The sequence below is a fragment of the Zingiber officinale genome, chromosome 8A, assembly GCF_018446385.1.
Source record: "Zingiber officinale cultivar Zhangliang chromosome 8A, Zo_v1.1, whole genome shotgun sequence".
Taxonomy (NCBI): Eukaryota; Viridiplantae; Streptophyta; class Magnoliopsida; order Zingiberales; family Zingiberaceae; genus Zingiber; species Zingiber officinale.
Window position 1 is genome coordinate 10,120,002 of NC_056000.1, and position 12,968 is coordinate 10,132,969.

The following is a 12,968-nucleotide window of genomic DNA, read 5'->3' on the forward strand; positions in this document are numbered from 1 at the left end:
AAAGTAGGTTTATAGTCTTAAAAATCAGAAGGTCATTGTTAGCATCAATGACCAATTTTAGAAAAAGGACTATGTAATAAACCATGTGCCCATAAGAAAACTTGTTCTTAAGGAAATAATAAAAGACATGTCTAATCTAGTACCAATTGTACAAGATGAGATACCACAAGGAAACTGCAACACGTATCACAAATGATACATAATTGCAGAAAGTGCCTTGTCGTAGTGGGAGGGTTGTTAGGCAACATAAAAAGATTCATGTTTTGGGAGAATTTTTGGACTCGATCCCTGGAGGACATGAACCTGATCTCCGGACATATGACGAAGCACTCCAAGATAAAGATGCAAGATCTTGGCAAAGAGTAATGAATAACAGAATTAGAATATATGTATTCTAATAAAATCTGGAAGCTTGTAGAACCACCAAATGGTGTAAAAGCCTTTGGGTATAAAAAGGTCTATAATAGGAAAAGAGGGATAGACAGGAGGGTAGAAACTTTCAAAGCAAGGCTAGATGAAAAAGGAAACTTTTTCACTGGTAGTCATGCTTAAGTCTATCTGGATTCTTTTATCTATTTGGTAAGTGGATGTCAAGACAGCATTCCTTAATGGAAGTCTTGAAGAAAGCATCCATATAAAGCAACCAGAAGGGTTCATTGCAAAGGGCTAAGAGCATCTTGTGTGCAAGCTCAATCAGTCTATGGACTGATACAAAGCTTCAAGGTCTTGGAACATCCAGTTTATCAAAGTAATCCAGACCTTTGGATTTATTTAGTAACTGGATAAGTCTTGTGTATACAAAATGTGTGATGGAAGTGTGGTGGTATTTCTTGTACTATACGTAGATAACTTTTTTGGTAGTTGGAAACAATATCAAAATGTTGTCAGAAGTAAGGGTATGGTTGTCCAAACAATTCGATATAAAGGACTTGGGAGAATGTATATATTCTTGAGATCAAAGTAATAAGGGATCGCAAGAAAAGAATATTTTACTTATTCCAAACTTCATACATCGGAAAAATCCTTGCTCGTTTTAAGCATGCAAAACTCCAAGAAAGATTTCTTACTTTTTTAGGATGGAGTAACTTTATCTAAAGCTATGTCTCTGTAGACATCAAAGGAGATAAAGGAAATAAAGGCAGTTCTTTATGCTTCGGCTATCGGAAGCCTAATATATGCTATGCACGAGATCAGAAATCTGTTTTGCCAAGGGCATAGTTAGCAGATATCAAAGTAACCCTGGACAAGGACAGTGGACTGCAGTAAAGCATATATTGAAGTACCTTAGAAGCACTAGAGATTATATGCTAGCTTACAAGGCAGTTAATTTGGTCCTAGTGGGTTGCATAGATTTTGGCTTCCAATCGGATAGGAATAATAATAAGTCAACCTCGGGGTTTTGTGTTTACTTTAGGAGGTAAAGTCATAACTATGGAAGAGTGATAAGCATAGGTGTTTTTCTGGACTCCACCATAGAAGCTTAGTATATGGCAAGTCTCTGAGGTAGCCATAAAAGCTGAATGACTCAATAACCTCAAGATAGACTTAGATATGATTTCTGGTTTGTCCAAAGATTGTTACAATTTATTGTAATAATGTTGGTGCAATAGCAAACTCGAAGAAACCATAAGTCTATAAGGCAAGTAAACACAATAGAGCGCAAGTACCACCCAATACGAGAAATCGTATAAACGAGGAGAAGTTGTTGCTGCCTAGATTGCATCAGGTGATTACCTATAGATCCTTTCACTAAGGTCCTTAAGGCAAGAGCTTTTGATGGGCATGTTGAAGGGTTGGGAATCAGATGTATGGCAGCAGATATGGCAGCTTAGTCTTTTAGTATAAGTGGGAGATTGTTAGAGTGTATACTAAAAGCCTAGCTTTTGGTATAAACATTTATCTAGAAATAAGAATCACATTGGTCAAATGTCTACATTTATGATAAATGTAGTTGCTCAATTAATTTATATTGTAGATAACATGATGTGTGGTGTCACATACAGAAGATCATGTTATCGGTTCCTTATAAATTATAAACAATAGCTCACGACCAAGATGGAAAGGAACAAACCATTGGAAGGTCGTAGTGTAATTAGGTATTAGTTTATCTTAACTATATAATTACACTAGTACACTTAGAGTGTATTGAGTAGGACCATTTGAGGTCGTTCCTTTTATACTGACTTTATAAAGGAACAAAGACCTCAGTTATTATGGAAGTGTGTGCTCTTAATCCTAATATAATAACAAGCACATATATTTGATATTTATTTCTTTAATTTATCAATGGGTGAGATTTAGTTCGATAAATCAATAAGCCCGATAAGTTGGGAAATGATATCACTTATAGTGTGTGTTGTTGATTATAGAAGAAAACTGTGTCCTAGTGATCTAGGTTGAGAATGTCCCCAAGAGGAGCTCATAAGGATTGTCATGTTAAACCCTGCAGGTGGACTTAGTCCGACATGACGATGAAGTTGAGTGGTACTACTCTTGGAGCTAGATATTAATTAAGCGAGTTGTCAGTAACTTACTTAATTAGTGGACATTTGTTATCTTAAACACAGGGAGACTAACACACTCATAATAAGAAGGAGCCCAAAATGTAATTTGGGATTGGTGCAGAAGTTCAATAATAGTTCTTTAGTGGAATGAATTATTATTGATGAAATTAAGTTGTGTGTTCGGGGCGAACACGGGATGCTTAATTTCATCGGGAGACCAAAACTAATTCCTCCTCTCGGTCCCTATCGTAGCCTCTAGTATATAGAGATTTATACCCACCGCATACCCACCTTCTTACTCATCCAATGGGGCCGGCCAAGCTAGCTTGGAACCCAAGCTAGGGTCGGCCAAGACCAAGTGGATGAGCCATGTAGGTGGCCGGCCAAAGCTTGGGTCCCAAGCTTAGGTGGTCGGCCACTAGAATATTAAAAAGGATTTTTATTAAAATTATTTCTTATGTGGATATCATGATTTTAAAAGAGAGTTTAAAATTAAAAATTTCCTTTTATAGTTTTCTACAAAAGAGAAGAGATTAATCTCTTTCCTTATTTGTAGTTTAAAACGATGGTTTTAATTTTTGGTAAAAACTTTCCTTATTCATCTACATGTTTAAAAGAGAGTTTAAAATTTGAAATCTTTCCTTTTTTTGTTGATTAAAGGAGGATTTTAAATTTTAAGAAAACTTTCCTTTTTAACCATGTTCATGATTTAAAAGAAAGTTTAAAAATTAATGATTCTCTTTTATTAGTTTCTACAAAAGATTGAGAAAAGATTTGATATCTTTCCATATTTGTAGATTAAAAGAGATTTTAATTTTTAGAGATATATAACTTTCTTTTTATCCACATGTTTAAAAGAAAGATTTTAATTTATTAAATTTCCTTTTTATAAACCAATCATGAAGGGATTAAATTATTGGAGAAATTTTATAAATTTCTGGAGACAAATTAGGAAGTTTTAATTAATTAAAACTCTCCTTGTTTGTAGCTTTTATGTGGCCGGCCAAATAAAATTGAGAAAGAAAATTATTTTAATTAAATAATTTTTCCTTTTCAATGGAAAAAGAATTAAGGAAATTTTTATTAAATTTTCCTTATTTGCCAGGATCAAGGATTATAAAAGAGGGGGTAGAGGAGGCTTCAAGGCGAACAACTCTATTCTATTTTTCTCCCTCTTTTCCTTGGTGGTGTGGCCGGCCCTATTTCTCTCCTCTCCTCTTGTTGGCTGAAACGTATCTCTTGGTGGAGCTTTTGTTAGTGGCCGGATCAAGGAAGGAGAAGAAGGAGAGAAAGCAAGCCTCGTTTCTAGCATCCCTTGGAGCATGGTGGTGGTGGCCGAACCTCTTCATCCTAGAAGATGTTTTGATGGCCGAAACTTGCAAGGAAGAAGAAGGTGATTGGTGGTTTCTCATCTCGGAAGAACGTTGCCCACACAACGTCTGAGGTTAGAAGAGGAATACGGTAGAAGATCAAGAGGTCTTTCTAGAAGGTATAACTAGTAATTTTTCCTTTCCGCATCATGCTAGTTATTTATGGAAATAATACCAAATACAATAGGCTAACGATTCTAGTATTTCGAATATGTTTTTCGATGATGTGTTCTTTTGTTTTATTTTTTCTTGTGATTTGATTGTTCTTTTCGGTTAACCTAAAGTTATTTTAGGAAATTAAATATTAGCTTTCCATAAAAGGTTTTGTCTAGTCGGTGGTGGTTGCTCCTATATCCAAGAAGGTCATGTGCCTCGCCACGTCAGTACTGGGAACCAATTATGGAAATTAATATTTAATGGAATTAATAACTTAAGGTGATTTGGGTCGAACGTGTTAAGTTCCGCAGGAGATCCAAGTCAAAACCTAAAAGAACAAATAGATTAAGTTTTGGATCAAACATGTTAAGTTCCGCAGGCGATCCAAAATTTAATTTAAAAGAACACATGGTAGCTAGGAAAAGGTTCAGACCTTTGTACAAAATTTTTGTACAGTGGAACCTCTAGGTTTTCCGAGTAGCAACCAACAGTCTTGACATCCTCTTGCCAAATAGATAAAAGAATCCGGATAGACTTAAGCATGACTACCAGTGAAAAAGTTTCCTTTTTCATCAAGCCTTGCTTTGAAAGTTACTACCTTCCTGTCTATCCCTCTTTTCCTATTATAGACCTTTTTACACCCAACGGCTTTTACACCATTTGGTGATTCTACAAGCTTCCAGATTTTATTAGAATACATATATTCTAATTCTTTTATTCATTACTCTTTGCCAAGATGCTACATCTTTATCTTGGAGTGCTTCATCATATGACCGGAGATCAGGTTCATGTCCTCCAGGGATCGAGTCCAAAAAACTCTCCCAAAACATGAACCTATTTAGGTTGCATAACAACCCTCCCACTACAACAAGACACTTTCTGTAATTGTGTATCAATTTGTGATACGTGTTGCAGTTTTCTTGTGGTATCTCATCTTGTACAGTTGGTACTAGGTTAGACATGTCCTTTATTATTTCCTTAAGAACAAATTTACTTATGAGCACGTGGTTCATTATATAGTCCTTTTCTAAAAAAAAAAAAATCAGTCATTGATGCTAACAATGACCTTCTGATTTTTAAGACTATAAACCTACTTTTGTTTATCTAGGATAACTTACAAACAAGTGAACTCCTATCCAACTTATCATTGTCTCTCTTTAACATATGTGCTGGATTACCCGAATCCGAATATGCTTCAAAATAGGTTTTCACCTATTCAGCAATTCTATATGAGTAAAGAGTTCTAACTTGGAAGGTACTATGTTCACTTTCATTATCAGAGTTTATCCTTAAAACAAATTTGGTAATTTTCTGAATAACTCATCATCTATCTAATTATTTCATAAGAGTCCTTTACCTTCTTTCTACTACACCATTCTGTTGGGGTGTACCAGGTGCAGTTAGTTGGGGTTGAAATCCAACTACTGATAAGTGACTCCTAAAATCTCTCAAGAGGTACTTGCCACTACGATCTTCCATAGTGACTTTTTACTTTAACATTTCTCCGCATCAACCTTGTACTCTTTGAACTAATCAAAGTACTTAGTCTTGCGGTACATTTGGCCACCGCCACCGGGTCTAGCTGTCGCATCCATCTTGCTCCTTGTTCCGCTGCGCCTCTGGTCCTTAGAAGGTTCCACACTTTGCAAGATTCGATCCGTGACATAAATAGAATTTTACAATTTTGATCCTATATTCCATAAAAGGAATGTACATGTATCTAGATCAAAAATAAAATCCTAATAAAACTAAATACAGCTCCTGCTGTATTTTAATACAATCATGCACACACATATAAATGCCCTTGACATGTCCAAGGGTCCAATCACACACATAATAATTAAAAGCCATAATAGTTGGATCCTGCATCCACAAAGTTAGCACATCCTACTATTAACCTGCCTAAATTATGTATGACATGTGCATAATTAACCTAATACCAAATACACAGAGGCAAAACCCTAGCTCTGATACCAATTGATGGTTGCTACTCGGAAAGCCTAGAGGTTCCACTGTACAAAAATTTTGTACAAAGGTCTGAACCTTTTCCTAGCTACCATGTGTTCTTTTAAATTAAATTTTGGATCGCCTGCGGAACTTAACACGTTTGATCCAAAACTTAATCTATTTGTTCTTTTAGGTTTTGACTTGGATCTCCTGCGGAACTTAACACGTTCGACCCAAGTCACCTTAAGTTATTAATTCCATTAAATATTAATTTCCATAATCGGTTCCCAGTACTGACGTGGCGAGGCACATGACCTTCTTGGATATGGGAGCAACCACCACCGACTAGACAAAACCTTTTATAGAAAGCTAATATTTAATTTCCTAAAATAACTTTAGGTTAACCGAAAAGAACAATCAAATCACAAGGAAAAGAAAAACAAAAGAACACTATATCGAAAACGAATTCGAAACTCTAGAATCGTATGCCTCTTGTATTTAGTATTATTTCCATAAATAACTAGCATGATGCGGAAAGGAAAAATTACTAGTTATACCTTCTAAAAGACCTCTTGATCTTCTACCGTATTCCTCTTCTAACCTCGGACGTTGTGTGGGCAACGATATTCCGAGATGAGAACCACCAAGCACCTTCTTCTTCCTTACAAGTTTCGGCCACTACAATTCTCCAAGAGAAGTAGAGGTCCGGCCACCACCACCAAGCTCCAAGGGATGCAAGAAACAAAACCACCTTTCTCTCCTTCTTCTCCTAGCTAGAACCGGCCACCATCAAGAGCTCCAAGAGAGGTTGCTGCCGGCCATAAGAAGAAGAGAAGAGGAAGAAGCTAGGGCCGGCCACCAAGGAGGAAAAGAGAGGAGAAGAATAATAGAGTTGATCACCCATGAAGGCACCTCTACCCCCTCTTTTATAATCCTTGGTCTTGGCAAATAAGGAAATTTAATTAAAAACTTCCTTAATTCTTTTGCCATGAAAAAGAAAAATTTATTTAATTAAAAACAATTTTCCTATTCTCAATTTACATGGCCGGCCACCATCAAGTTATAAACAAGGAGAGTTTTAATTAATTAAAACTTCCTAATTTGTCTCCAGAAATTTATAAAAATTTCTCTAATAATTTTCCTTCATGGTGGTTAATAAAAGGAAATTTTATAAATTAAAAATTTTCTTTTAAACATGTGGATAATTTCCAAAGGAAAGTTATCTCTAAAAATTAAAATCTCTTTTCAATCTACAAATAAGGAAAGATATCAAATCTTTTCTTAATCTTTTGTAGAAACTAATAAAAGAGAATATTTAATTTTAAACTTCTTTTAAATTATTATCATGGTTAAAAAGAAAAGTTTTTCTTAAAAATAAAATCTCATTTCAATCTACAAATAAGGAAATATTTCAAATCTTTTCTTAATCTTTTGTAGAAAGCTTTTAAAAGGAAAGATTTAATTTTAAACTCTCTTTTAAAACTATGATATCCACATAAGAAATAATTTTTAAAAAAAAATCCTTTTTAATATGATGTGGCCGGCCACCTAAGCTTGGGCTCCAAGCTATTGGCCGGCCACCTTAAGGCCAACCTTTAGGCTTGGCCGGCCCTAAGCTTGAGCTTCAAGCTTAGCTTGGCCGGCCCCTATTGGTTGGGTAAGAAGGTGGGTATGTGGTGGGTATAAATCTCTATATACAAGAGGCTATGATAGGGACCGAGAGGAGGAATTGGTTTTGGTCTCCCGATGAAATTAAGCTTCCCGTGTTCGCCCCGAACACACAACTTAATTCCATCAATAATAATTCATTCCACTAAAGAACTATTATTGAACTACCGCACCAATCCCAAATTACATTTTGGGCTCCTTCTTATCATGAGTGTGTTAGTCTCCCTGTGTTTAAGATATCGAATGTCCACTAATTAAGTGAGTTACTGACAACTCATTTAATTAATATCTTAGTCCAAGAGTAGTACCATTCAACCTTATCATCATGTCGGACTAGGTCCACCTGCAGGGTTTAACATGATAATCCTTATGAGCTCCTCTTGAGGACATTATCAACCTAGTATCTCTAGGATACAGTTTCCTTCTATAATCAACAACACACACTATAAGTGATACCATTTCCCAACTTATCGGGCTTATTGATTCATCGAACTAAATCTCACCCTTTGATAAATTAAAGAAATAAATATCAAATATATGTGCTTGTTATTATATTAGGATTAAGAGCACACACTTCCATAATAACCGAGGTCTTTGTCTCTTTATAAAATCAGTATAAAAGAAACGACCTCAAATGGTCCTACTCAATACACTCTAAGTGTACTAGTGTAATTATACAGTCAAGATAAACTGATACCTAATTACACTACGACCTTCTAATGGTTTGTTCCTTTCCATTTTGGTCGTGAGCTACTGTTTATAATTTATAAGGTACTGATAACATGATCCTCTGTGTGTGACACCACACACCATGTTATCTACAATATAAATTAATTGAACAATTACATTTATCACAAATGTAGACATTTGACTAATGTGATTCTTATTTCTAGATAAATGTTTATACCAAAAGCTAGGCTTTTAGTATACACTCTAACAAAGGTGGATCGGTCTGTCGACTGATCCAAAAATCTCTCCAGCCTTTCTGTTAGTAACATGATCGATCCAGGGACCGATCAGGTTAGTCTGGTACTACTGATCGCCTTCTGATCGGTCTACAAACCGATCAGAAGGTTCCCTGATCGGTCCAGGGACCGATCAGCGGCTACTGATCGTCTCCTGATCGGTCTACAGACCGATCAGGAGGTTCCCGGATCGGTCCAGGGATCGATCAGGAGGCTCCTGATGTCTCCTGATCGGACAGCCGTCCGATCATTTCGACACTTGGACACTCATCTCCCTTAAAGTTTCCCGATCCTTTCCTTTCTCCCTTCACGCTGAAGCCCTAGCCGACACTTTCCTACACCTCACCTCTTCTCTTCTCTTTGCACGCCGGAACCCTAGCCAACGATACTTCAATGGCACCAAGGTAACTCCATACTTCTCTAGAACTTGGCATTTCAGTTTCATTTCTCACCATATCTGTGCTTTTTGTTTTGGGTGTTGGTGGCTCCGGTGCTCATTTACTTGCCCCATTGTATCACATTGTTAACCCTTAGGAAGAAACTAGTGGGTGAAGGAACCTCTAAGTCTAAGTCACCTGAGAAGTCGAAGACTAAGGCTCCTTCCCGACCTCAACCATCTGTCTCTGGGAGGTTTCCAAACCACCATTTTGAGGAAGCTTTTAAACAAAGAAGCTTTAAATTACTCCCTTGTAGGTCTGTTGATCGAAAATTCATGGACGAATTTTGTCCAACAGTGTCAGAAATCATTGCTTACTACAAACTTGATTCACTTGTCTACCTAGAACGAGATATCAATTATGACTTAGTATCTGAGTTTTATAACAATCTTCATCAAACTAATGATGTAAGTTATAAAACAAAAGTTGCTAAGCAGACTCTTGATTTCAGCTTTCAGCCTTCTTTGACTATCTAGGTTGCCGGAGATGTTCCGGAAATGTCTTTTCGATATATCCTGACTTACTAGATCCCTTACCTTCACCTTTTGATGTCACACCTGACTCTATTTATGAATATTTCTTCAGACATCCGAGAACGGGTGGGCAAGATGAATTAGATGTTGATTTTCCTACTTTTGCAGCCTTGAGATTATCTGCCCAAGATTACATCCTCTTTAAGATTGTCACAAACTGCCTTCTACCAATCACATCTAAACCCTTATCTGAGATCCGACCATATCATTGCCTGATGCTTTATGGACTGCGTCGGTGTCTCGACTTTGACATCATATCTAGCATCTATTCTTCGATCATCTCCTATAGCGAGCCAAACAGCTTCACTGTTTATATGCCTTATGGGCATATAATTACAGATTGGCTCGAGACCCTTCAGATTGATGTCTCCAAGGGTAGAATAGTCAAGATGGTCAGGCAGGACTGCAGACTTGGGAAACAGGCATTTTCCAAGTCTGACATCATAGGACAGAATGGGGACGTTCGGTGGAAGGATGGGAGAGCTCTAGGTGAGTTACCACGGGGACCTCCACGACAGGTTGCGGCTGCTCCTGTTGCTGCTCCTCCTGCTGCTGCTGCTGACGATGGAGAGGCAGATCCTGATCTGCGCTGGCAGATCGCCGAGCTGAGAGTCGCTTTGATCGACACGATGAGCTGCTGGTTGCTGAGCTCCACGGGCTGCGTGTCCGGATTGACCAGTGCTACGATGATTTACGCAGTCAGCAGCTGGCGACACATCAGGCGATTATGGATTGGATGGCCAGATACCCACCTCCGCAGTACTTCCCGGGCTATCCATCGAGCAGCGGCATGCCACCTCAGGGACCCACTCCTCCCGTTGACGATGCTGATGCTCCTCATGATGAGGAGGCTGATTGATACACATTGTTCTATGATGTCATTTTGATTATCTGTGTTTTGGATATTGTTTGTTGGGTACTTATGTCTAACCTGGATTCTTGCTGATATTTATGCTGCTCATTTTCTTGTTTTTCTTTACGTTTCACTTCTTATTTGCTATTAATCTGCTGTTCATATGTCATGTCTTGTATGTCTCTTATTTCTTTATTACTGTCTTATAATACACTTAGAGGGCATTCTAGGAGATTGAGAAAAAGACAGTATGGTTTAAGGGGGAGTCCTTTGACATGTTCTTACCTAATTCGCACCTTTTCGGTGTTTGACAAAGGGGGAGAAGATAACTAAGTTTAGAGATAAATGAAAGTTTGGTTTTAGGGGGAGGATCATGATTCCCCTATCCTTACATGGTGTTGTATCTGTCGTAGGGGGAGGATCTTGATTCCCCTAAAATTAGGAAAATATGAACATTTCTGATCTAAATTTAAATCGTATTGTCAAACAACAAAAAGGGGGAGATTGTTAATACAGTCTGACCTGGCTGTTGTTTTGATGTTGACACTGATTTAAGTTTGTATCAGATGTTAATTAAACTCAGACTGATTAATGATCAAAGTTAATCATGTGGAGAGGAAAAGTCCAAGTATGGATACTTGGCACGCAAAGTTGGAGAGGGCTCGGTAGCTCGTTCTCTGGACCGGACGAAGTTGGAGAGGGCTCGGCAGCTCGTTCTCCGGACTAGGTCAGAGAGGGCTCGGTAGCTCGGTCTCTGGACCGGACGTAGAAGTCAGAGAGGGCTCGGTAGCTCGTTCTCCGGACTAAGTCAGAGAGGGCTCGTTAGCTCGGTCTCTGGACCGAACGTGGAAGTCGGAGAGGGCTCGGCAGCTCGTTCTCCGGACTAGGTCAGAGAGGGCTTGGTAGCTCGTTCTCTGGACCAGGAAGACGTTAGGGTTTAGGGCTGGGAAGCTCTAAAACTAACACAGAGACATTGGATCGGTCTGTTGACCGATCCAGTGATACTTTGGTTGACTGGATCGGTCGACAGACCGATCCAGTGATACTCGAGTGATCTGATCAGTCTCGTGACCGATCAGTAACCACACAGAAGCATTCTATGGGTTATCTGATCGGTCTACAGACCGATCAAAAGGAAGCGATGATTTCTGGAAAACTATAGGGGATCGGTCTGTAGACCGATCCACCTATAGGCTGATCGGTCCACAGACCGATCAGAATCATCCCAGACCGATCAGGATGTGTCCTGATCGGTCCGGAAGGCTATGGATCGGTCTGATGACCGATCCACAACGATGTCATTTGTCTTCTGCTATTTCTCTGCGATTTCTGATTCACTGATCAAATCATCTGTTGTGAGATTTTTTTAAGTTACAGGTTGCAGGTGTCGTGCCAATGGTTAATTTCAAATTAAGCTCCATCAGAAGAATAAGACCAAGTGATCTTTCCACTGTGTTTCGCTGCAAATGGTGCATTTGGAGCATCAACGTTCACTGGCTGCTATCAGTGGCTACAGCTTGACTCTTGCTTATTGGTTCGAGCTCAGAGACACCAGTGAAGACCATGGATGGTATTGGTGTGAGTTCAGAGAACCAGATGAGGAGGAAGAGTGATTGGCAACGCCTGAGTTGGTCGCAGTGATTCGATACAGGTGACAGTGATTCGGCTCTGGCTGAAGACAGTGAGAAAGAAGCAGAATAAGAAGAAGGCAGAAGAGAGGTTTGGGAAGATTTTTTGAAAACTCTCTGTCGACCGAAGCAAGGTGTGTTGTGTTGTTGAGCTCTTGGCTGTGGAATCCTTCTGTCTTTGCATTTTGCTTCGTGGCTGTAAGTTTCATTTGTTCATTCTTTTAGCCACAAAACTCTGTAAGTCTTGTGCTTCGTTTCAAATCATTTCTGTGACTTTGTGGAGAGGTTACTCCACCGAGAAGGAGAGATACTTAGCCGGATTTTGTCTAGGGTGTGATCTACCGAAAGATCAAGGGATCGTCCACCTTACGGACACGCCGAGGAGTAGGGGCAAGTTATCCCCGAACCTCGTACATCGTTTTGTTAGTGGTGGTTTGTTACTTTTCCTTACATCGGTTTTCATTTTACTTATTTCCGCTGTGCTAACAAACTCTTGCAAGAAAATTCTTTAAGTTTTAAAGGAGGCTATTCACACCCCCCCTCTCTAGCCATCCGAAGGTCCTAACAAAGAGGACTAGTAGGCGGCACCTCGGAGGCAGCCCGGGGAGAGCCGAGCGGCGTAGGGGTGCTTTCTGTGGAAACCGCCCCGGAGATCACGGGAGCATCATCACCCCGCTCGGAACGCTGCTCATCGGATGGGGTCGGCTGAGAGGCTTGCTCTGGTCGTCTGCGTTTCCGAGTCGCTAGAGGAGCCTCATCCGCCGAGCGGCCCTCTACCTCGGCTTGAGCAGAGGATGCGATATCGCCCCCAGCCTCGTTGAGAGAGGCAGAAGCGGTTAGGGCTTCAGGGGCAATCTGAGTCCCCTCATCCCCTCCAGTTGTCGAGCCCGCCAAGATCAACCCCCGT